The 24,806-nt window shown below is 37.5% G+C and overlaps 1 non-coding gene across 1 annotated transcript; it reads right to left on the reverse strand.

The window, feature by feature from the left end:
• Positions 1 to 18,666: 18,666 nt before the first annotated feature.
• Positions 18,667 to 18,804, reverse strand: LOC111825619. Its single transcript, XR_002828809.1, has one exon. It is a non-coding gene; the product is annotated as a small nucleolar RNA U109 (small nucleolar RNA).
• Between the last annotated feature and the right edge of the window lie 6,002 nt (positions 18,805 to 24,806).

The following is a 24,806-nucleotide window of genomic DNA, read 5'->3' on the forward strand; positions in this document are numbered from 1 at the left end:
ATAGTTTGCATTTACATGGAAAGAACAAGAATATACATTTAAAGTTTTGTTACAGGTATACAGGGGTGAGAAAAGATAAGTTTACAGTTATAATACAAATAAACATACAATAATGAATAAATAAAAATACAAGAATAAACTGTGTTTTGTGTACTCACAACTGTAAACTTACGTTTGCTCACCCCTATATATTAACTCTCACACTCTCTGCCATAATACAGCCAGAAGATATCTGGACCATCCAGACATCCCACAGAGCATCATGCTGATTGATGATATCTTGCTAATGAGGAAGAATGAGAAAGAGGTAATTAGCATGCTGGAGATGTTAGTTAGATGCATGTACCCCAGAGGGTGAAAGATGAACACATTGAAGATTCAGAGACCTAATATTTCTATAGTTTTTAAAGGTCCAGTGGTCAAGGACATACTGGGAATTTAATCTAAAATAAGAGACAAATTGCTACTTGCATCCCCTACCATAAAGAAGGCATAACATTTGGTATGCTTCTTTGTGTTCTGGAAGTAATATATTCCATTCTTAGAAATATTGTTCTATCTGATATGCTAAATGATACACAAGACTGTTAGCTTGTGTGGAATCTGGAGCAGGAAAGGTCTTTGTAGCAGATTAAGGGTATTATGTAGCAAACATTCCCTTAGGGTATACTGCCTATGCCCTATAATGTTGGAGGAGTCAGTAGTTGGAAAAGATGCAGTGTTCAGCTCATGACAAGCCCATTGGGAAAATCATATTATTGGTCCTACAGTCACAGAGCAAGGCCATGCCATCTGCAGTGGGGAAACAGTTCCTGACATGTTATTGGATCCTGGTAGATACCCATATTAGCTGGGACCTGTGGGACACTCCAAGGCATTTCAATTATGTGTAACCAGCAGCAGTTCATCATAATCCTATATAATAAAAGCCTAATATGCTAAGTGTCTGGTTGTTCGTTCAACCACTCAAAGCACAATATGTTAATGATAGGCTAAGGCTGCTCAACCGCTCACTATGACATGCACTGACCACCAGAGGGCAGATGCTCTGACTGGTAGGTTAGCTTGCTGCTGGGGTCTGGCCAATTGGGACTGAGCAAGACAGGCTGGACACACCCTGGAGCTCTCTTGTGGTCCTTCCCAGGCTGGCCAACCTCCCATGTCCCTCCCCAGCCCTGATCGTGCACCGGTGGGGTCCCTTGGCCTGGCCTCCACCCTCTCGCAATCCAGGACCCCTCAGGGGATGTTGGAGAGCTGGTTTTGGTCTGATCCCACAGGCCGGGCTGAGGGACCCCACTGGTGCATGAATTCGTGCACTAGGCCTCTAGTAAATTATAAATTTACATTGAGCCTAAGCAGACTAGAAGCACAAGAAAATTGTATAAACAGGGAGCTTAGATCTCTCCACTTTCTATGTCAACCACCGTGGTTGTATGAACACCCTTTCTCAACTCTTGTCTATGACAATATGTGGATGTCTTTTATAACTGCTAAAGGAGAAGAAAAAAGGCAAAACTTGGTTTATTATTGGTTAAATAATCAATAGAGTCCTAATCAAGTACATTGGTTCATTATTTGAATCAAACCAAAAATTAGTGTGGTTGCATTACAAGCTATACTCAGACAGTGGTCAGAGACAACTTTTCTAATGTTAGTTTCACGTGATGCACCAGGTTATGACTTTGTGTGAAAGAAGTATTCTGAGGTGAGAGTATGTAGAGTCATGAGTAATTCAAATAGCCTGAATGGCATTTTAGGGGCCTGACTGCAGATAGAAATGCCTGATTTTTGGACATTGTGGATGGGTACAAGAGAGGAGGCATAAAATATAAAGACCTTTGTGTGGCTTGTGAAACATCATTGTGGAAGAATCTTGGAACTACAAACTAGGTGAGAATGACTCAGTTGCTTCTGTCATCAGCCTCCACAGAACTGGTATAATGGACATGTGACTAGAGAGGACCCATCAGGAGAGAAGAAGGCTTCCTATGCTCCCAACAGAGTGACTTTCACTTACCAAGGCTAATCTAGCTATAACCAAGGCTGAGTTTCTGATGTGTCTCTATTCCTTAAAGAGAACAACCAACCATTGGAAAGTTGACTCCATTGGGTCTCTTCTATTCTGGAAGGCCTAGTGGTTTGTTCTCACAGCAATAGATGACTGTTCTAAACATAAGTTTATCTTTATTGCTCTCCTAGTCATCACCATTCAGGCACTTTCAGGGTGCCTTATCCACCTGTGTGAAATCCTATCTATACTAATAAAAGGGTAATACGTTAATTAGACCAGATAGACCAGACGTCTTCCGGATGTCATTCTGGACGTCCTTCCTGACAAAGCCCATGGTGTGGCCAGCCTGCAAACCACCCATGGCCCCTTGCCCAGGCCGGCCCCTACCCCCAGCGGGAACCCCCCACCCCGATGGGGGCATGGCCAGCCTGAAAACTGCCCACAGCCCCTTGCCCAGGCTGGCCCTGACCCCAGCGGGGACCTCCACCCTGACTTGGGGCATGGTCAGCCTGCAAACCATCAGTGGCCCCTTGCGCAGGCCAACCCCGTGCCCCAGCAGGGACCCCCACCCAATCATGGGCATGGCCGGCCTGCAAACCCCCGGCAACCCTAAGCCCAGGCTGGCCCCGCCCCCCAGTGGGGATCCTCACCCTGATGGGGGCGTGGTCAGCCTGCAAAACGCCTGCGGCCCCTCGCCCAGGCCTGGGAGTGGGACTAAGCCATCAATCGGACATCCCCTGAGGGCTCCCAGACTGCAAGAGTGTGCAGGCCGGGTTGAGGGACCCCCCCAGTGTATGATTTTTATGCACCGGGCCTCTAGTCCTATATAATAAAAGGCTAATATGTAAATTGACCCTAATGGCAGAACAACCAGAATGACCGCTGGACCAGTCACTATGAGGTACACTGACCACCTCTTGGTCCCTTTTCCCAGCCGGCAGGCTCTGATCATCTGATGGCAAACTGGGAAGCAGGGGTGGGTGGCAGCGGGGAGCGTGGCTGGCTGTGGGCAGCTGTGGAAGATGGCCTGATCGCAGGCCTAGGAACTATACCCATGCACGAATTTTGTGTGCCGGGCCTCTAGTCTATGTATATAAAAGCCTTAGCGACCGTTTGACCATTTGACCGGTAGCTATGATGCACACTGACCACCAGGAAGCCGATGATCAATGCACAGGCATGGAAACATGGAACAGACTGATGAATCTCAGAGGGAAGAGGGGAGGAGGGAACGCAGAAAGAGATTAACCAAAGATCTTATAGGCATGCTAGAGGCCCGGTGCATGGATTTGTGCACCGGTGAAGTCCCTTGGCCTGGCCTGTGAACATTGGGCTGAAACCAGCAGTCCGACATCCCACAGGGGGTCCCAGATTGCAAGAGGGCACAGGCCAGGCTGACGGACCCTACCAGCACATGAATCCATGCACTGGGCCTCTAGTAGTACATAAAATCCCACCAGCGAACCCATCTCATAAAGAGATGCAATACCATGTCCATGGGGTCTATATGTTGCATCAAATACTGCAATATCCAGAAGCTACCAGGTGGATAGAGTGTTAGAATGTCCTGGTGAATATAGAGCTGAATCACCTGCTCAGAGGCAATACTCTGGAAGTGTACAATGCTATGCACCAGGTGTATCAGAGGCTTCTATATGGCATTATAACTGATAGAGAAATTCATGGGTCTGGGAATTTGATCTCTAGAAAGGTTAGGAAGCAGACATGGTGCTTATCATCATTCACATTGACCTACTTCCTGTTCTTGCAACTCTGGGCTCTCTAAGGTAGAGATCCAGGTCCCTACATGGAACATACTATTCCCAGGGATGCATTCAAGCATTGCAAGAGACAAGCCACACATATTCCCATTCCCATTTGTATGTTTATATTTTTTTTCTGTGGGATTATTAGACATAAATATAAAACTGCCTGGCTAATCATTCAGTCTGAGCAATAGTTTTATTTTCTGTTGTGACACTCTAAAAGTCTCTTCCATGAACTAATTTCTTGCATTAGGAATTATGGGGCAATAGTTAGCTCTAAGGAATAAGGGGGGATACTGACTTCATCTTCATTCTGTGCTCCATGTCATGTCTCTGGATTGTCTCTTTGGCCCCAGAAAGTTGCAAGTCAGGAAGCTATGGATTCAATAGCTCTGCTTGTGTGTACAGTGGCCCCATTCCTTGAGTAGAAGGCTTGAGGTTTATACTGCTTCAGCTGAAAGAACAGTGCTGGCCACATAGAAGCTACCAAACATACATCTGCTGTATTGACTGAACTAAACTGGATAAGGTGGTGTTGCCAAGAAGAGATTGCCTTCAACATTTCAGTAAATGACTCTGAGCCATTGTTTAGTCATTCTTGTTACAAATATGAATTAAACCATGGAGTGATTTGGTATTTTCAATGAGATTTCTTTTGAACCAGAGATTCAATGGGAAATTATTTTTCAGTGGAAAAAAGCACTTTAGTCAAGCGTGGGGGCAGCTCCCATAGTGACATGTGATAGTATGTATTTCCTTTGGTGTTCAAATATTTCTTCTGAGAAAAAATAACTCGAGCAAAGCTTTAAAAAAATCCACTAAGCTCCAGAGAATAGTTTACAGACAACTGAATTATGTGCATCTTTGAATCCACGAGTTCAAGCTCTTCTGACTCGGCGTCTTCCAGTTGACACCTTCTGTGAAGCACGGTCTGCGCTGCATTTTCTCATCGGGAAACTCAGCCATCTTAGTTTCAGGGTCATTTGAATCACATGGTTAACCTGATTCTTTTTTCATTTTCCAAAATATCAAAATTAGGGCTTATTTTTTTTTAAGAAGGGGAAAAAAATCTGGCTTCAGTTGTCAGTTTCCTCTGTTCTGTCAAGATTAGACTAGTAGTTCTGAATAATTCTGGCTCATTTTCTCAAGGGACTAGGCCTGAAATAATCCAGTGTTTATTTTTATACAAATTCTCACAGTACTACAACATTTCAGTAACTTCCTGGGATGTTTCTAGTTTTTCACAGGCCAAAAGGCCATTCTCAGAGGTAGCTCCTTCATGTAAACCTAAAAATGGCACTTTCCCACATTATAGTTTATCAGGAAGTTTAAAGTTCAATAGTCCTCCTCTCTTTTCTTTCTCGTCACAGAGAAAGGAAAAAATAAGGGGCAGTTCCAGCATGTTTGCTCATTCGAGCATGGTCATTCCATTTCAGTGTTTGGGAACCTGGGAAAGAGGCAGGGAGATTGTAGTGTATCTTGGCTGAGAAATGGCTGCACTGGGAAACAGGACTCTCTGTCATTCCCTGTGTCACTCTCTGTGTGACCCTGACCTCTTCCCAGCATTCCTGACCCCACCTCTAAGTTGGGGAAAATGATGCTCGTCATGTAACCCTCACAGCATTCTCACAAAGTCATGAGATACTGTGCTGGAAAAAGGGAAATCGTGTTTGGAAGGCCAGCTCTATATTCTGCACAATTGGTTCTCAACCTGCCTTTCTGGATTTGCCCTCTCCTATATGTTCTCAGGAACCCTTGCTTTCAGTCCTGTGGTTGTGGACTTGCTGTCTGGCTACATAATGCACAATTTTATACCTCTATACCCTTTCTCATTGTCTGCTACTTCTGTTTCTCTCCATTTTTTAAGCAAAGTTCAAACCCAATTCTTCAGTTCAGTCCCACTCTTTTTCCTTCCTCAAAAATCACATCTTTTTTCACTTTATATGTCCAGTGCATGTAATTTCTTGCTGCTGTATATGTAGAATGTATTATACAAATATTTTGGTATCCTTTATCTCTTCTAATGAAGGTTATGTGCTAGAAACACTCAAATATATGTTTAATTGACTGGACAATCTTTACATCAGCTCCTTAGCATTTCAATTTGGTTTTAATTACATCGTGTCTTTCTGTGGATGTACCAAAATGTGGTCATGGTATGTGTATTCAGGCTTACAAAGTGGTAGAAAAATCTGTTTAAAATGTTTAGCGTAGAGTGTTAAATTCAATCCTAGAAGGCAAAAACCAGTCAGCAGTGCCAGGTCCAGAGCTATATTTAGGTTTATTGTTTCATAAGTCTGGTCTATTTCAGTGTATTGTTCTCCCTACAAGGTCTCTCTGTAACCGTGCATTATAATAGACTGTTGCCAGCATTCTCAAAGTTTCAGAGATGGATTCTTGATTACTTGCTTCCTGCCCCAGGGATTCTTGCTGCTAGGATTGTCATTAAACAAAGCAAGCCTCCCTGGCATTGTATTCTGACAAACAATTTGCACCTTTGTAAACTGATTAACGGAATGAGTTTGTTTTGATAATTGATCCTTGACTTGCATTTTAAAGGACAGCAAAATTTTAGAGGATTTCTATATTTGTTACAAATGTTTTTTTTTGGAATATTAAAAATATTTTAGGAACTCTAGTTAAAAAAATGCATCAAAAAAACAAATTAAGACTGGAGACTATGATTTCAATCACGGATCTGAAATATCAAAGAGACCAGCCCAGCTCCAGACTTTATCTTCCTAACTATCCAAGGGTAGTTAATTTCACTTTGATTTATAAAATCTAGTGAACATATTTTTGAAAAAAGTGTAGAATTTAATATTCTTAAAATACTAATAATTATACCAACTGAAAAACAACCCAAAGTGAACGATGGAATTTTGGCTCAGAGGCAATGGCCCATGTGCAGTACAGCACACAGAGCAAATTTCATAGTCATGAACTAGTCTGTATGAAGACCAATATAGGAATCTTTCTTGATTAACTGGGTTAAAAATGCTCCATATTGACAGCTGTTCTTCATTTCATGCTCCAAGTCAATAATTCTGTCAGTCATGCAGCCTTTGGCAAGTAAGAAGGAAAGTTTCTCCCAATAAATCTATTGTAGTCACAGCATAATTTGACAGCCATTCCACTGTTTTCTAGTATTTAATTACATTTTGTTTGTTAAGTTTTTTTTAAAGAGCTTAGGGAAAATTCATACAAATATCAACAGGTGTCAAAGAGTTTGAAATAAAAAAGAGAAGCTAGAATAAGAGGGAGGATTAGGAATAGTAACTGATACACTTAGCTCAGGTGGAGATTTGGGTGACTGTTTTGGTGGTCTAATGAAATATAGTGTTTAGTTGTTATTGGCAAATAATATTAAATATATATACATATATATAACCACATGTTAAAATGGGATATTTTTAAAATCATCAAGAGATGATAGTGTGACACTAGCCCTTATATTAAAAAGACTGCTTTTTCCACTGTTGTGTGAGTCTAGGACTGGAATCATCTTCAACAGTAGAGGAACCACAGCTAAACATAGTTGTCAATAGACTTAAAATGACAAACACTGTACCACACAAAAATTTTATTTCCAGTATTTTTGGAGGTACCAAAAAGAGGAAAAGAGTAGATTTTCATTCTGTACAGTATAACATTTTTGTAAGGGCTGGAAAACACACGATTCTGGCATCTTGAACTCTTATAATTTCCCTAGGAAATGGCCAGAGATGGAATTTGATAGAAACCCATTTCCCATTTAAACTCTTTATAAGCATTTTTTCCTATTTTTCAGGTAGTAGCCCTTTAGGCATTGCTGAAGAAAGCAGGGTGAAAATAATATATGTTCTTAACTGGTTAATGAAAAATTGAGATAAACAGAAGAGTTGCTTAAATATAGATTTTTCTCCTCACATAATGTCTCATTAAAATGCTTTTAATATTCTGTATTCTGATTTTCCTTGAAGGAAATATTGTTGTACAAAATTCCAATGAGACGTGCTAAAAATAATGTCTGTGACAGAAATGTTAATTTCCTATCTAAATAATTAAATTTAAAACTATTGCATTTTATATTTTAAAAAAGATCATTAGATCCTTTCCCTTAAGGGAAAACTGAGACCCAGAGAGCAAAAAAAACTTGCCTAAAGTCACAAAACTAATGATTGATAGTCAGAGTTGGGTAGAAGGCAAGTTACGTATCTCTATTTCTCTTTCCATTTTGCTGAGCCATCACTGCTTACTTGAAAGTCTGCCTTCTTTTTTCCACTGCAACTGAGGAGTCTTGTTGAAGTCTGCATACAGGACATTCAGTGAAGTAACTTGGTAGAATGGTAGCTGCCACATAGGAATACAGAAGGCTAGATTTAAATTGTGGGATTTCTATTTTGTAGAAATCTATTCTATGTAGGTTACAATATTGTGTAAGAGCAGTAAAATACAATATTAGAATGTTTTCGTTGTTCTAGGGAACCCAAAACATGACAGGCTTTATATAAATTATGAAATAAATACAAGTTTTCTGTTGAACCTTCAACTTTTCCACTTAATATCATTCATTTCACCATCTCTGTAGTATCTTTGATGTGGGATCTACTCCCCTATTATTTTCATTTGATTATGTCATTTTTAAACCTCGATAATATCAATCATTTTTAATTTACTATGAATTTGAATAAATATGCTACCTCTCCTTAGAGTATTTATATTTTGACATTTTCTTGTAAAAGGCCATGTTTCCCATTATAAAAATGAATTTGGGCACTAATTATGAGATTAAAAATACAGTTTTATTTATGGGAAGAGTCTTTTCTGTTCCCTTGAAATCATGCAACCTATGTACTTGTCTACTCTATTTTTCTGCCACCTTAAGACTTCTTTTTTGGCATTTGCTTCCTAGAACAATAACCATTGGCCCTTTACCTTGTGTCAGCATTTGTAAAAAGAGTCGTTAACATGATTTTTCATTAGATTCAGTTAAATTCATGAACATTTCTTAATCTACTCTGTATAGGTATTATGCTTAACACTATGAGGAAGAGAAACATGAGTAGGACATTAGACTATCCAGAAAGAGCTAGACTATTCCACAGTGTATTTTTTTGTAAAATTGCGGCATGAACAAATTTTCTAGTTTCGTGACACAAAACACAGATTCTCAGTTCTTTTCTACAAATTCCATTTCCAATTGATGCAAGTTTGTATTTTATTTGAAACCCATTTGTTGTATCTATTGGACAGCATAGTGAAGCATTTCTCAAACTTTTGGGATTCAGGAGCTGTTTATAGTCTTAAAAATTATCGAGGACCAAAAAGACCTTTCGTTTTTGTGACTAATACATTATATATCAGTATGTACCATAATAGAAATTAAAGCTGAGAAAATTTAAAACTATTTATTTATTAATTCATTTGAAAAATAACATTAATGCCATTACTTTATATAAATATAAAGTTCTGAATTTTTTTTTGTTAATCCTCACCCAAGGATATTTTTCCATTGACTTTCAGAGGGAGTGGAAGGGAGGGGGAGAGACACACAGAGAGAAATATCAATTGTTTTTTTCCTGCACATGCCCCAACTAGGGTCAGGATGAAGCCTGCAATTGCGGCATGTGCCCTTGACCAGAATTGAACCTGGGATGCTTCAGTCTGTGAGCAGATGCTCTATCCACTGAACCAAACTGGCTAGGGCGTAAGTAACAACATATTTTTTATGAAAAAACTAGAGGCCCGGTGCACGAAATTTGTGCATGGGGAGAGGGGGTTTCCCTCAGCCCAGCCTGCACCCTCTCCAATCGGGGACCCCTTGGGGGATGTCCGACTGCCGGTTAAGGCCCGATCCCTCTCGCAGTCTGGGACAGCTGGTTCCTATCCGCTCACCTGCCTGCCTACCTGATTGCCCCTAACCCCTCTGCCTGCCTGCCTGATTGCCCCTAACCCCTCTGCCTGCCTGCCCGATTGCCCCTAACCCCTCTGCCTGCCTGCCCAATTGCCCCTAACCTCTCTGCCTGCCTGCCTGATCACCCCTAACTGCTCCCCTGCTGGCCTGATCGCCCCTACAGCCCTCCCCTGCCGGCATGGTAGCCTCCAACTGCCCTCCCCTGCCAGCCTGATCTCGCCCCCAACTGCTGGCCTGATCACACCTAACTGCCTCTGCCTCGGCCCCCACCACCATGTCTTTGTCCGGAAGGAAGTTGGATGTCCAGAAGATTGCCGGTCGACCCCGTCTAATTAGCATATTACCCTTTTATTAGTATAGATCAGTGGTCAGCAAACTGCGGCTCGAGAGCCACATGCGGCTCTTTAGCCCCTTGAGTGTGGCTCTTCCTAAGCATTAGGAGTACCCTAATTAAGTTAATAACAATGTACCTATCTATATAGTTTAAGTTTAAAAAATTTGGCTCTCAAAAGAAATTTCAATCGTTGTACTGTTGATATTTGGCTCTGTTGACTAATGAGTTTGTCGACCACTAGTATAGATATTTACATTTACCAACACATACATATTTAATGAGAATAATGGCATTACTTTAACTATTTATAAATATCTTTAATGTTCAATTTCATGAAAATCATACCTGCTTCTGCATCCAATATGTTATTATACGTTGTTATGATTAGATAATATTAAGAAAGTCTAGTCTCATGCATATATATGGCTAGAAAAGGGGTGATATTTTAATAGCATTTTCAGATAATTATAAATATTATGAATTCTTCTTTGCTACTACACCAAAACTCAAGGAAGTGTTAATAATTTATTAAAGGTTACTTGCAATGTATACTCTGAGACCATGCCAAGAACTTTTATACTTATTATATTAAAATCAATTAGTTTATCTTATACTTGAAATTTATCTTTTACCCATGCATGATTTTTTATCATCATAATTGATTATTTAAAGGATATTAAAATATTGGTTTACTAGGTTATGCATATCTACCAAATATTAACACATTTATTATGTAACCAGAGGCCTGGTGCACAAAATTTGTGCACAGATAGGGTCCCTATGCCTGGCCGGTGATCAGGGCCAATCTGTGGGGTGACGGGCAGGGCAATCGGGAGGCCCCCACTGGCACCCACCTTGGCCGGCCTGTTGTTGCCCACTTGCCAGCCCTGCCCCCCTGCTGCTGCTGCTGGTTCCTTCCTTCTGCGGGGTGACCAGTGGGGCAATTGGGGGGGCCCCCACTGGCACTTGCCTTGGCTGGCCTCAGGCCTGTGGGCTGTGGGCAGCTCCTGTGTTGAGCACCTGCCCCTGGTGGTCAGTGCACGTCAGTGACCGGTCATTCCACTGGTTGTTCCACCATTCGGTTGATGTGCATATTAGGCTTTTATTATATAGGATATCAATTACACACAGTTCGTTAATGTTACCAACCATTCATCAGAAAAGTCTATAAATCTTGGGAAATTGTCATGATGAGTAATACTAATTTTCCAAAATTCTAAGTTGTGCTTGAAAGCTTAACATTTTATCTTTGGCAAAAAATACTGTCCAGCTAGTTTTCCATGAGGTGATAGAGTCTTTTTTGCCACTTCAAAGGCAACGTCCTCAAATTAAGCAAATCAGAATAAAAAAATTCAGTGGAACGTGAACAATCATGCAGTGCTTTGCCTGGAGACAACCGTTATCCTTCAATATGCAGAAGGGCTTAAGGTGTGCTTTCCATTTGCCACACACAGAATATTTAAAAGATTTGTACTGAAGACTTGAAATTTAATGAAACTGGCTTTAAAATTTTTCTTTATCTTTTATAGTGAATGAGACAGTGAGAAATATCTAATGACTACAGTACAGTTTGGTGCTACTGCTTTGATTCACTAGCAGGTGCCAACAAATTTATCCACCATTTCTTTTGTACCATTAGTTCAAATGTCAACAGAGTTAATAAAAAAACAACTTAAGATCATTAGGAAACTAGTTTGAGCTTATGGACCCTGACAGAGATGGAGATCCCCTGAGTTCCTTGGGCCATACTCTGGAACTTACCAAAATGACAGAACACTATATTAGAATACAATCTAGTCTGATATATATGTATATAAGCTGTTGTGATGATAAAAAAGTTTTTGGTTGATCTCTAACCTCGCCCCCCCCCCGCCCCGCCCCCTTCGCCTTCCCTCTGAAGTATGATGGTCTGTTCGATGCTTCTCTGTCTCTGCATCTATTTTTGTTCATCAGTTTATGTTGTCATTATATTCCACAAATGAGTGAGATCATGTAATATTTATCTTTCTCCAACTGGCTTATTTTGCTTAGCATAATGCTCTCCATGTCCCTCCATGCTGTTGAGAATGGTAAGAGTTCTTATTTATTTATTTAAAATATATTTTATTGATTTTTTACAGAGAGGAACGGAGAGGGATAGTCAGAAACATCGATGAGAAAGAAACATCAATCAGCTGCCTCCTGCACACTCCCCACTGGGGACGTGCCCGCAACCAAGGTACATGCCCTTGACCGGAATCGAACCTGGGACTCTTGAGTCCGCAGGCCGATGCTCTATCCACTGAGCCAAACCGGTCAGGGCAAGAGTTCTTTTTTAAAGCAGCATAGTATTCCATCGTGTAGATGTACCACTGTTTTTTAATCCACTCATCTGTTGATGGGCACTTAGGTTGTTTCCATATCTTTGCTATTGTAAATTGTGCTGCTATGAACATAGGGGTGCATATATCCTTTCTGACTGGTGTTTCTGGTTTCTTGGGATATATTCCTAGAAGTGGGATCATTGGGTCAAATGAGAGTTCCATTTTTAATTTTTTTGAGGAAACTCCATACTGTTTTTCACAGTGGCTGCACCAGTCTGCATTCCCACCATCAGTGCATGAGGGTTCTTTTTTCTCCACATCCTCTCCAGCACTTGTAGTTTGTTGATTTGTTGATGATAGCCATTCTGATAGGTGTGAGATGGTATCTCATTGTTGTTTTGATTTGCATCTCTCTGATGATTAGTGACTTTGAGAATATTTTCATATATCTTTGGGCCTTCTGTATGTCCTCTTTTGAAAAGTGTCTATTTAGGTCCCCTTGCCCATTTTTTAATTGGATTGTTTATTTTCCTTTTGTTATGCATATAAACATAACCAATGGACACAGACACTAGGGGGCTGAGGGCATGTGAAAAGGGGTGGGGGGAACATGGGGAGAGGGGGAAAAAGGAGACATATGTAATACTATATGTAATACTTTAAAGAATAAAGAATTTTTTTAAATGCAAAAAAAGTTTTCTTTTCTGGGTCTCAGTTATTCTCAAAATGAAATGGAAGTAGAAATCTTTAGCTCTTAAATTCTATTTTTTTTTCTGATTTTCTTTGTTTGCATATATATTGCCACCACATGGCAGGGCAGAACAATTCGTAAGTCCTGAAAATAGTAATTTGCCCACTGATCCAGCTGTACTTTGTGTCAAATAGGAACTAAGAATGCTAAATTTAAATATTTTCTTACTGGTGTGCTATTTGGGGATAGGAAGGTCATTTCCTTTGTAATTATTCTTTTAAAATTTGAAATAATTATCAAACTCATTACTTTTGTGTGATTATAACTTTATGCTTTTATATTTTTATATTATTTTAATTTTTGTACAAGAAGTTCAGGCCTGGTAATCATAGTTACCATTTATTGCAATGTGTTAGCTAAGCTGGCCACATGGTCATTATTTTACTTAATATTCTGAAGCAATCAATAAAATACGTAATTCCACAAGGTTCTCCCTGATACTAATAAAAGTGAATTTTCTAATAATGAGAAGAAATATGAATTATTTTTAAATAACTATAAAACACAAACACTTTACATGTACAATTCTAACATGCAATAGGTGATATATTGCAAGATTATTTTTCTTATCTGTCTTTTGTGACTTGAATGTTTAAAACTATTTGTGATACATATACAAATATATATGTAACACAAACACATAAATATGCTTTATCTAAGTAAATGTCAAGACTTTTGCAAGATAAACAGTAGTAAGTGGGTAGTTCAAGGTAGATAAAAGTCAAGGTATTATTCACAAAAAGATCATTATACACAAATTTTGAAGTAATTTAAAAAAACAGAAGTGTGCTACACTTTCAGTGAATGTAGTTGTGTTTATTGTAGAGCATGGTTTTTCTTAGTCCCCGAGGAAACTGACATCTGTATTTGATTTAATGAACTTCTGTTTGTTCCCAACCCATGCAAAAGAAAAGATCCTAGTGCATCTATGAGCATATCCAGCTTTTCAACTTTGGTTCCCAGAACTCAAAACAGGCACTCTGGGAAAGAACTCGTAAGTTTTTACATGTTTTCACAGACCAAGCCACTTAAAGTTTGCCCCCCTTTGAATTTATATTTATCTTTAAATTGATAAAATAAGTTTTTGTTATATTTATTATTATTATTTTAAGCAAAAATCAGAATTTTAGCATGATCTTGCATTAAAATATGTTATTCAAAAACCAGTTAAGTCCTGCTCCAGTTTTTTTGGCCTGAATTATGAATAAAGATTTAGAAAGAATATTATAACTGCAGTGGTGTGTCAGGGAATCAAATAAGGTGTGATTTGATCAAAATCAATCCCATGCAAATACCTGCTATTGAGTTTCACCGTTTTATCTGTAAGGAACAGCTAATGTGGTCTGAGGGAACACTTAAAATATAGTTTTGTGCTGATGCTAAACTTTAATAACTAAGACTTTTTCCCATGTTTTTAAAAGCCTGATAATGGTGCAGTAATTACTGAACTAATGTTATCAATTCCAACAGATATCACATTTATTAAACAGAAAATGCTATGTTGCTCTTCATCAGTTAGAAATGTGTGTAATTGAAATATGAAAATGAAGTCTGTTGGAGTATGTGATTCATCATGAATTCTGCAAGCCCTACACTAACTCTCCTTTTCCTAATTAAACTGTCAAATTGAAATCTTATAATTAATGCAACCACATGCCTTACAGTAGGTTTTCCACCCTCATGTAAAGCTTAATTCAGCAGAAACTTTGCAAGGGCCTTCTCTACGAAGAAGGCGATTCTTTTCTCTTCTGATCTCTTGAGCAGAAATCCTGGTCCTTCTCTCCCCTCACAGAATATTGTGTGGCATGGGATTTCTGTTCTTTGCATGATTAGCAGTGGAGTGGGCTGTTGGTTATGTCAGGGAGCTGGCAATCTCTGCTTTGAGTGTGTCCTTGTGACTCAGTAGAGAGGAAGTTGAGAACTGGATGAGACCTTCTGTATTCCCCCCGGCATGGTGAATTTCTATACCATAATAAGGCCGTTTTCCTTTGTTGCTGAAATTTAAAGACTGAAGTGTATTCTTTCCTGGTTAGAGCTTTGAGAACATAGATGTTCATCTTTGTTTTGTAATACTTGGTGGCAGAAAGTGATTGACATGAACTTATTTTATACTCAGGGTATAAACTTTATAGACAAGTAACCCTCAACCTGGCTTGAGTATAAATATGAATTTTGTTTGGGCAAAGAGATATGTTGGAGATATCTTACTCAGAGAGGACTTATTTCTGCATATTTCTGTCCTATCACTTGGGTCGTAAAAATATTTTACCTATTGTGTTAGCTCTGGTCCATTGGTAGTTGCTGCCTAGCTGTTATCTTAAGAAGGATTGTGAATTTATTTCTGGCTCAGCTTGGCATAATAGGGCTGAGATCAATTTGTAATGTCTGATATGGGAGGCAATGGATGTGGGCAGCAAAGTGAGTCTTAATTTCATCCCTGAGATTGTCAGGTCCTTAGTCAAGTGCCTTTTCATCATCTGCGATGTCTCTAGTAGCTCAGGTTTTTATCAGATTCTATCTCTGGTCAAACTTGAGTTTGTCTTAAGTTTTCCTTAGAAACAGGTTCTCTACCTAGTTTTCAAATTTCATAATCACATACTTCTGATTATCTGGATTCTTTTTTATCATTTTTTACAAAACAATATTTTCAGATGTAGATGCAGTGCTCCTCATTGTCTGGTTGGTTGGATCCATAAGTCTAATTACATTTTGAAATATCTAGCTCTTAAATTTGGTCAATTAATATGTACAGTTTTATTCACTTTATCTGTCTAAATATAGATAGTTAGTATGCCACTTGTTGGTATATCCAAGGCAGGCAGGAAGGGTGACAGTTCCTGGATAGTCACAAAGCCTCAACATTAATAACAACATATAAAGACCATTATAAACTGATGAACAAAAATAGATACAGAGGCAGAGCAGCATCAAACAGACTGTCAAATTACAGCGGGAAGGCTGGGGAGGGTTGGAGGGTGGGGGGGGGGGTAAGAGATCAACCGAAGGACTTGTATGCATGCATATAAGCATAACCAATGGACATAAGACACTGGGGGGTAGGGGAGGCCGGGGGAATGTCAAGGGGGGGAAAAAAAGGAGACATATGTAATACTCTTTGTAATACTTTAAGCAATAAAACAAAATTAAAAAAAATAACAACAGTTCACCTCAATCTCTCTATGTATCAATGACCATGTGAGTGTCTGGAATTCTGCAATATGCTAGTGAGTGGGCTGCACTAGGGGAGAGCTGGTGAAAAGAGGCTTTCCTTTTTAGCCTATGATTTTTTAAATATAATTTATAGATTTCAGGAAGGGAGAGAGTGAGTGAGAGAGAGAGAGAGAGAAACATTAATGATGAGAGAGAATCACTGATCAGCTGCCTCCTACATATCCCCCACTGGGGATAGAGCCTGCAACCAGGGTGTGTGCAAACCTTGACCTTCTGGTTCATAGGTCGATGCTCAACCACTGGCCATGCTGCTCAGGCTATTCTATAATTTTTTTCCACCAATCAATATTCCTTTTGTAATTTTTAAAATAATGAATATTGTAAACACAATGCTATTACATTTACAAATATATGTAACCTGCATGCCAGCTAGGACATCTCTACTCTTGAACCCCTTTTATTTGGTCTATAGGAAGGACATGTCACCTCTAAGATTTCTGAGAATTACTGATAGGAGTACATTTTCATGGCTCTGGCTTCCTTGCTTCTTTTGCTGTTTTCCTCATGTCTCTATATTTTTTAGCTGTTTCTTTATCTCTGCCTTGCTCCAACCCAAGCATGGAACTCAGACCCTTTACTTAATTTGCACACACAGACACATGCAAAGTTTTGTGTAAAGCAGATGTTTCTGAAAGTTTGAGAAAATGGAGAATCTGACACCACAGCATCATAAGCAATTTGAGATGAAATTACTCATCATAATTACTAGGAGTTCTTTGGCCATTTTACCATGTCACTCTACCCTTCTATATTTTTCTTTCCCAAAAGTAAAAATTTTACTCTCGGGAGGGAACAACATTCTCTGATTGTATTATATAGAAAAAAATCTGAGAATTGAGTTGTTCTTTGCATGTCAGTAATGCACTTGCTGTCCTGGTCTCTGTTGAACAATGGGATTCCTACTCTGGGTTTCATCATTTCTTTCCCTCACAGGGGGGAGATTATACTCACATAGACCTAGGCTTTGGTTTGGGGTTTATGTTTGTATTTTTTAATGTGCACACATATATTTGTAAAACATATACAAATACATGTAGGCTTTTTGTATGTTTGTGGGGGTGTATTTTCTTTAACTATTCCCATGTTGGTTAATAGCAACAATGATGTATACATATATTACTATGAGATTTCCTTGGGGATAGGATGCCTGAAAGTGTAGTTAAATTTTTGAAAAATAATATTCTGATTTTAAAAACAGATGTTTCAAATTACAACCCAATAATCTGGTGAATGAAATTCTCTATTTCATCACAGTATTGCTAAACATCAATATTTTTAAATTAAAACAATTTTTGTTAATCTACTGGGAAAGAAATGGTGTTATTATTGTTTGATTTTTATTTACTCAATAACTAGTGATGCTGAACATTTTTTGAATTCTTCCTTTAGCTATTTGTATTACATCTTGGATTACCTATTCATATCTTTTGCTTATTTTTCTATGTTTTTTTTTCACTGCTTTTCTTACTGTTTTGTGAAAGCTTACTTATGTGCTAAGAACATAAGCTGATTTTTTATGCATTAAACATTGCAAATACCTTCTCTAAAATGTCACATCTTTCATATTGTTTAAAGTATATTTTATATCTCAGCAATTTTAGGTTATATTTAGGAACAAGGGGAAATAGTCTATCACCAATTTTCTTGGAGATTTCAGATATGACTTTAAAAGCTCTTTCACTTTCCACTACTTTATTCTAATTCTTTTACAAATTGGTTTCATATATGTGGATCTTTAATCTTTATCAAATTTATTTTTGTGAAAGTTATGAGATAGGGATCTAACTTTTTTTCCTAAATAAATGGTCAACTACTTGTATGCCATTTATTAAAAAACCCAATATTTAAAGCTGATTTTAAATGCCACTTTTTCAATATATTGAATAACCTTATACATATATGTTGATGGATTAATTTCTATACTCTATTCTGTAGCTTTTAAAATATTTTTATATTCTGCATGGTTGATGCAGCTCATTATGTTTCATTTTCTATTAATTTCTGGCTGTTTTCCAAGTCACTAACATGTATTAAGTGATTTTCATCTTGGGCACCTTGGTCGTTTTCTTTGCCATTTTCTAGCTCACAGGAATTGCTCAGGGGCTGGCTATGTCTTTAAATATTGCATTTTCTCCCCAGATTTCATAAAGCAATAAAAATAAGAAATTTCAATAATTTTAAACTCATGGTAAATCTACTTCTGAACAAATGCTGTACATTTTTATTAAAAGTACTTGTAACAAATAATATTCTTGTTAAAGAAAGGAGTTTATATGCTTTATGCAAGGAAATTATGGTGGCCTTCCCCCCCCAATTTTCTTATAATGAAAGTAATGCATATCATTTTTATTTTTTATTTATTTATTTATTTTTTCTATGTAGGAGAAATATACTACTACTCAACCTCTACTGTAAGGTTGGAAGCTCTGAGAACTCCTTTTATGTAGCATGTTATGGAGGTATTCCTGCTCCCAAAGGAATAATGCATATCATTTTTAGAGAGCACATATATATATATATATATATATATATATATATATATATATATATATATAAGAAATTAATAAATAATTCCATTATATGTGATGAATATTACAAACTTCTGATGCAGACTTTTTCTTTTTTATATGTGCTTATACATATTTTATGATTGTTTTGCAAAAATGAGCCCAATTGTACATATTGTTTGTTATTATTTTTTACTTATATATATTTTTGAAATTAATAACTTTTTTCAAATATTACATTAATTCCCTTATATTGATGTGTCATGATTGAATTAACCATTACGTATGTGGGGATTTGTAGTTTGTTTCATTTATTTTTAATACTATAAAAATCACTGCAATGAACAATTTTTTGTGCATTTATGATTATGTCCTTTGTGAATTCATTAGCAGAATTTTTACATAGAGCAAATATATACATTAAAATAATTGTTATACCTTGCCATTTTACTCTCAAGAACCCCCAACTAAGGTGGCATTTATGTCTCTACACAGAATAACAATGTTCTTTAGTCCATGTGTGTGCATGGGGATAGACTTCATTTGACTGTAATCCCAATTGGGCATCTCAGAGAAAGCACAGCCAGAGGATGGTGCTGAAAACAGAGCAGGAGACAGTGGGCATTTCTCCAGTTCACACTCTTGGAACTGTTCTGTGTCTCAGCATGGTAGTCTGTCCAATATTTAAGTAGAATGACTTAAAAATACTTGTTGGTTGGTGGCCAATTTTGGATAATGTTAGATGGGAAATGATTCTCAAAGGAGAGATTATGGGAGGAAAAAAGGAATGATCATTTTCTCATGGGACTCAGGAAAATGCTACTGCTCTCTGATAAATGAAAATGCTACCCGTGTGTAATGAATTATTTTCTGTTTCTAGTCTATTTCAACTGGTTGCAGCAGAGTGGTTCAGAATACAGCCAGTGTAGTCAGAGAGCGTGGGTTCTAAGCTTAGTTCTGCCATTTACTGTCTGTATCAACTTGAACAATGACTTTCACCTTTCTGAATCTCAGTTTCTTCAGCTCATTGTCAGGTTTAAGTGAGATAATTCATGTAAGCCCTTTGGATAGTGCTTGGAAAATAATAAATGTGCAGTAATTGTTAATTAATGCTACTATTAGCTAATGATAAAGCAGAAAAACAGTCTGGTGTCACCAAGTACATAGGAGCAATACCTCTTAAATAACTAGTGTTTTTAAGGTTGACTGGATGTTTTTCTTCTCCTATTCTTCCTTTGGCTTCTGCTGAGTAAACCAAGTAAGAGGAGAAGAGGGAGAAAGAGAAATAAGCTATGACACAATTATGATGTGCTCTGTTTCTATTTGGAGAGACAAGTAGAGAATATTAGCTGGATGCAGAGGACTAGAAAAGAGTGAAGCATGTATTTACATATATTTGTATTAATTGGAACTATTTTATGTAAACCTATCAATTTGTGTTAACCTTATATTGCTCAACATTCCTTAGCCAAATGAGGCCATCTGAGAAATCCAACTATGTTCACTTCTCATATAACTTATTGTCCATGTATTCAAAATTGATGTTTTCAACATTCTCCTGTCAAAGTTTTGGCCCCTAAATTCCAAAATCACTTTTAGAGGCCCATTCCATTGCATGCAAGAGAGTTTTATGTTCATCCTAATATCTCCAGCTTTAATTTAAATGTTTCCTCTTCATAGACAGATAAAAGCTTGACATTTTCATGATAAAATGTCTTCACATATGTGAAGACAATAATTAACTAATCTCTTAATTCACTATTTGGGAGACTAAAAACCTCCATTCCTTTAACCTTTTCTTTCAGTGATTTGTGAAAGAATTGGCTTAAAGTGGTTTCAGACTTTGTGTCTTCCTCTCTACTTGAACTTTCACCTCTTGAACTTAGCATTTCAGTTGAAAAGGGTATGATTTTCTTTCTCTAGGCCACAATATGATTTAATAACAATGTTTAGCACTAATGCAATTATTATATTAACATACACTCAAGGATATCTCTTTAACATTAATAGCTGTTCACTCATTTAATACACGTGGATTTTGTACTATGTGCCAGGCTAAGTGCTTGGGAAACAATGTTAACTGACATAAATAGTCCATAACCTCATGAAGTTTACACTCTAGTGGGGGGAAAGGACAATAGACAGAAACAAGTAAGACAAACAATATGATGTCAGATAGTGATAAGTGACCTTAAAAAAATAAAGCAGGATATGATGATAAAAATTAGAAGGAGGAAGTTCAGAGGCTTTTTTTAAAAAAGGGTGGTCACATAAGAAATAAAACCTTATAGAAAACAAAATTATATTAAGGAGCTGGCCATATTAAGATAAGAGGAAGAGGGTTTCAGGCAGAAGAAAGGAGTAGAGTAATGCTTAGAGGTGAAAGAGCTTCATATGTTGCAGAGAAATGGGACTCATTCCATGGCGATGAGGTATAGAGTGGTGCCCCTGAGTTCAGATAGGTGACTGGGCCAGGCAAGATAGCATCTGCAAAGTAGGTGATGATACTGAGTTTGGATTTTACCCCAAGTATGATCAGAACCCACTGGATACATGAGAGCTGAACAGAGTTGTGACACATGTTTTATGAAATCCCCATGGTTTGAGTGGAAATAGACTATTGGAAGAAGTAGCAGAACTAGGAAAACATGTTGACAACATAGTTTCTCACATGCTCCATAAACATCTTTTACCTCCAATGTGGAGCATAAAGAGTCCAAAAGAGGAAGGCTGTGTTGTTGCAGGTCTTGAATAAAAGTGACATAAAGAGTCTCAATGTAGAGCATTCTCATGGGTTAGGTATCAGTTTCAGTGCAAGGTTCAGGAATGCTTAGCCTCAGCGATGGACTTCAAAGTGGTCATAGAACTCATTTATTTTGTCTGAGAGATAATTTCATTTATCCTGTGCCCAAAGAGTAGGGTTGAAAACTACAATAAGTGTGTAAATTGAAACAAAATAATTGGAAGATGTGGTCCAACCTTTTGATGAAGGAAGAAGACATATGTAAAATAACTACATGTGTTGATGATGCAATTTGCAATTTATCAAAATGTGATTAATTAAAGTTTGATACTTTGCAGTATCAAAACCTCTTAAATTTTAGTTCCTTTTTTATATAGAGGCAATGATTCTTGGGTACCCAAATCTAGTATTCTTTAATCTTTTATTTTTAGCATTTCACTTTGAAACAACCAAAGCAACAGAAAATGTTTTTCAGTTGGTATAATTATTAGTGTTTTAAGAATATTGAAGTCTATACTTTTACCACAAGTATGTTCACTGTTTTATATACATCAAAGTAAAATTAACTACCCTTGGATAGCTTAGAAATCTAACCCCACATATGATATTTTCTTCTGTGGTAAGATACATACTGAGCTAAAAACTGATTTACAAATGTCTCTTTGGATTTCAAGCTATTTGCAAGATGGGGACAGACTGTATTCTGTGCACTCCATAGAGGAAAGTTGAAGTACAAAGAAATGAGTGGGGTTTGTTGGGAGCAATGAAGTATATAATGTATGTTTTTAGTAAGAAATGGTTAATGTTTCCCCTGCTTTCACTTGAACTTGACTCATTTGCTGCTTGATATTTACTGAGACTAGAGGAGTTTTTTTTTTTAACCTTTTGAGCAAGTTGGCTCTGTGTGTAATTATGCCCTAAAATGGAGCCCTTAAGCTGTGTTTTGAGGGGTAAAAATAATCACAGCAGAACAAAAGTGATTCACCTCTCACTTTGCCAGAGAAAAGCAGACAAAAAGAGCAAGAGAAAACATATTTTGACCACTGAGAGACAGGCTTGTTGGAGACAACACACTCATCTCGAGATTTCTTTTTATGCCCCTTTGCTTCTTCATTAAAACATCAATCTTGTAGCGTGTGTTCAGGAACCTGCCTAAGTATTTTCTTAGGATGATTTACTTGTCTTCTGTTAAGAAAAAGAAGCCCATATTTTTCTCAGTTCTGGCTATTGGTGGAAGTGACTTCACCATCCTGAGTGGTGGAAGTCCCTTTCTTGGCAATGCAGTATCCAGATTCCACAGGCCTTTGCTTCCCTGCAAAGAGGGGCACTATTGCTGAGTAGGCCCTGGTGTACACATTAGTACAATTATACTGGATTAAATGTCAGTGTAGCTGCATAATAAGTTTACTTGGATGAGGAGGAAAATGCAACTTACAGAGAACTGTGATTTTTCAAAAGGTTAACAAAGCAGAGGCAGCATTTGAATGGTGGAAGCAGAAATGAGTGTTTTATTCCACAGTCCTTGGGATAGTTATGACTGGCTGATAAATAAGAGCATTTTGATTTATACTCTTCAAGATACTGCTACCAATTTTGAAGTTTAAGTCATTCTTTCATTTGTCAGAAAATGGTAATAGGCCAACGTCTTATTACTATAGCTTTTAAAAATAAATATCCTCTCCAGGCCTCACATTGTTTTCCTCCTTGTTACAACAATCAAAGTGTTGGCACACATGGAATATATTTCATAAAATATGTTAGTTACTCCCCAAAGATAACAACTATAGGTAAGTTCCTTTTGGGGTTGTGATTTCAGAAAGCAACTGTGCATACGCACTTTGTCTCTCCCCCCTGTGGAGTGGGCAATAAACAATGTGCTTACTGCACAAAATTCCTCACTGCCAATTGCTAACAACAAAAGTATACACTAAAAAATTGAGGGATACAGTGTGGCATCAAGTAGATGCCAAACTCTTTATCCAATATATACGTTGTTTAAATAGATGATTTCTCCCCAAAGAATTGTCGTGAATAATATTTTAGAATAGGAGTCTTATTTTTCATTGTTGGGCTGCTAGATTCAGGAGCTATGGCAAGGAAGCTCTATAAAAAGCCAGAGATGAGATTTTAACTTTGATTTCTGGCAATAGTTAACTATGAGGAAATGCTTTCAATTTATATTTTCTTACCACTCTATTTTTTTCCCATGGCTTAGGAGAAATGCAGATCTTATTTCTTGAATATTATCTACATTAATTCTGATGACCATGATCTGAAATCAATATCTTTTGCTTATGTAAAAATCTGCTGTTTCATAGAAAAATGTTTCTGAATTAGAAATCATACTGACTTTAAATATGATTCTACAGAAACTTGAAAAATCAGCTTGCTATGGCAGGTGTTTTTGATAGATATATTTTGATGATTCTTGTCCAAATATCTGTTTTATTGGGAAGAAAGATTCTAAGAAAAAGTGTTGATAGCTTCTCTTCAAAAGTTTTCCATGCTAATAAAAGAACTTCTACTTTCTTTGAAAATCCATGCTTTTATACAATTAGCAGTTTCAGAATTAATCTGTTTTTCATTTTCTGTAAGTCAAAACACCATATGAGGTGTGCTGCAGGAAAAGAAAAGGAAGGAAACAAAAAGACAATAATTTCCTCCTTCAGCACATTCTCATTTTATTTAAACATTTATGGAAGTGAGAAGGTGTCTGTGTTTTTAGCATCAAGCTCCAGTCATGATGGCTTCGCACTGTAAGAACCTACTCCAAAACCTGCTCTTTGTGTAGCTTCTCAGATGGAAAGACCAAAAGTGTGTAATTGGGCTGGCTCAGCTGCAGGGCTACAGCACTCAGCAACCCTCAATGTGCAAGACTTCAAACTAAGAGTTTTCATGCCAACCTCAGAGGTCAAAGGTTCCAAAGACCAATTGCTAGGATTCCATTCTAGAATTTAAATAATATTTTGGAAGTAGTTCAGAATGTCTCCTCTCTCTGCCTCTTTCCCTCCTTCCCTCATTTTTCTCTTACACACACACACACACACACACACACACACACACACACACTTTTTACCTTTCTAATGGAGTATTATCTTCTAAAAAGAAAGTAGGAAATTGTTCAAGATATGCACAGCAACTTGGACTTGTATTAAAGGATGTTCACCTTAATGATTCTGTAATTCATGGGTCAGACCTAGATAAGTGACAAAGATATTTTGCTTATGTGTTTATAGACATGTTTCAATCAATTAGAGTTATTGT

Source organism: Myotis lucifugus, unplaced genomic scaffold (genome assembly GCF_000147115.1).
Source record: "Myotis lucifugus unplaced genomic scaffold, Myoluc2.0 scaffold_0, whole genome shotgun sequence".
Taxonomy (NCBI): domain Eukaryota; kingdom Metazoa; phylum Chordata; class Mammalia; order Chiroptera; family Vespertilionidae; genus Myotis; species Myotis lucifugus.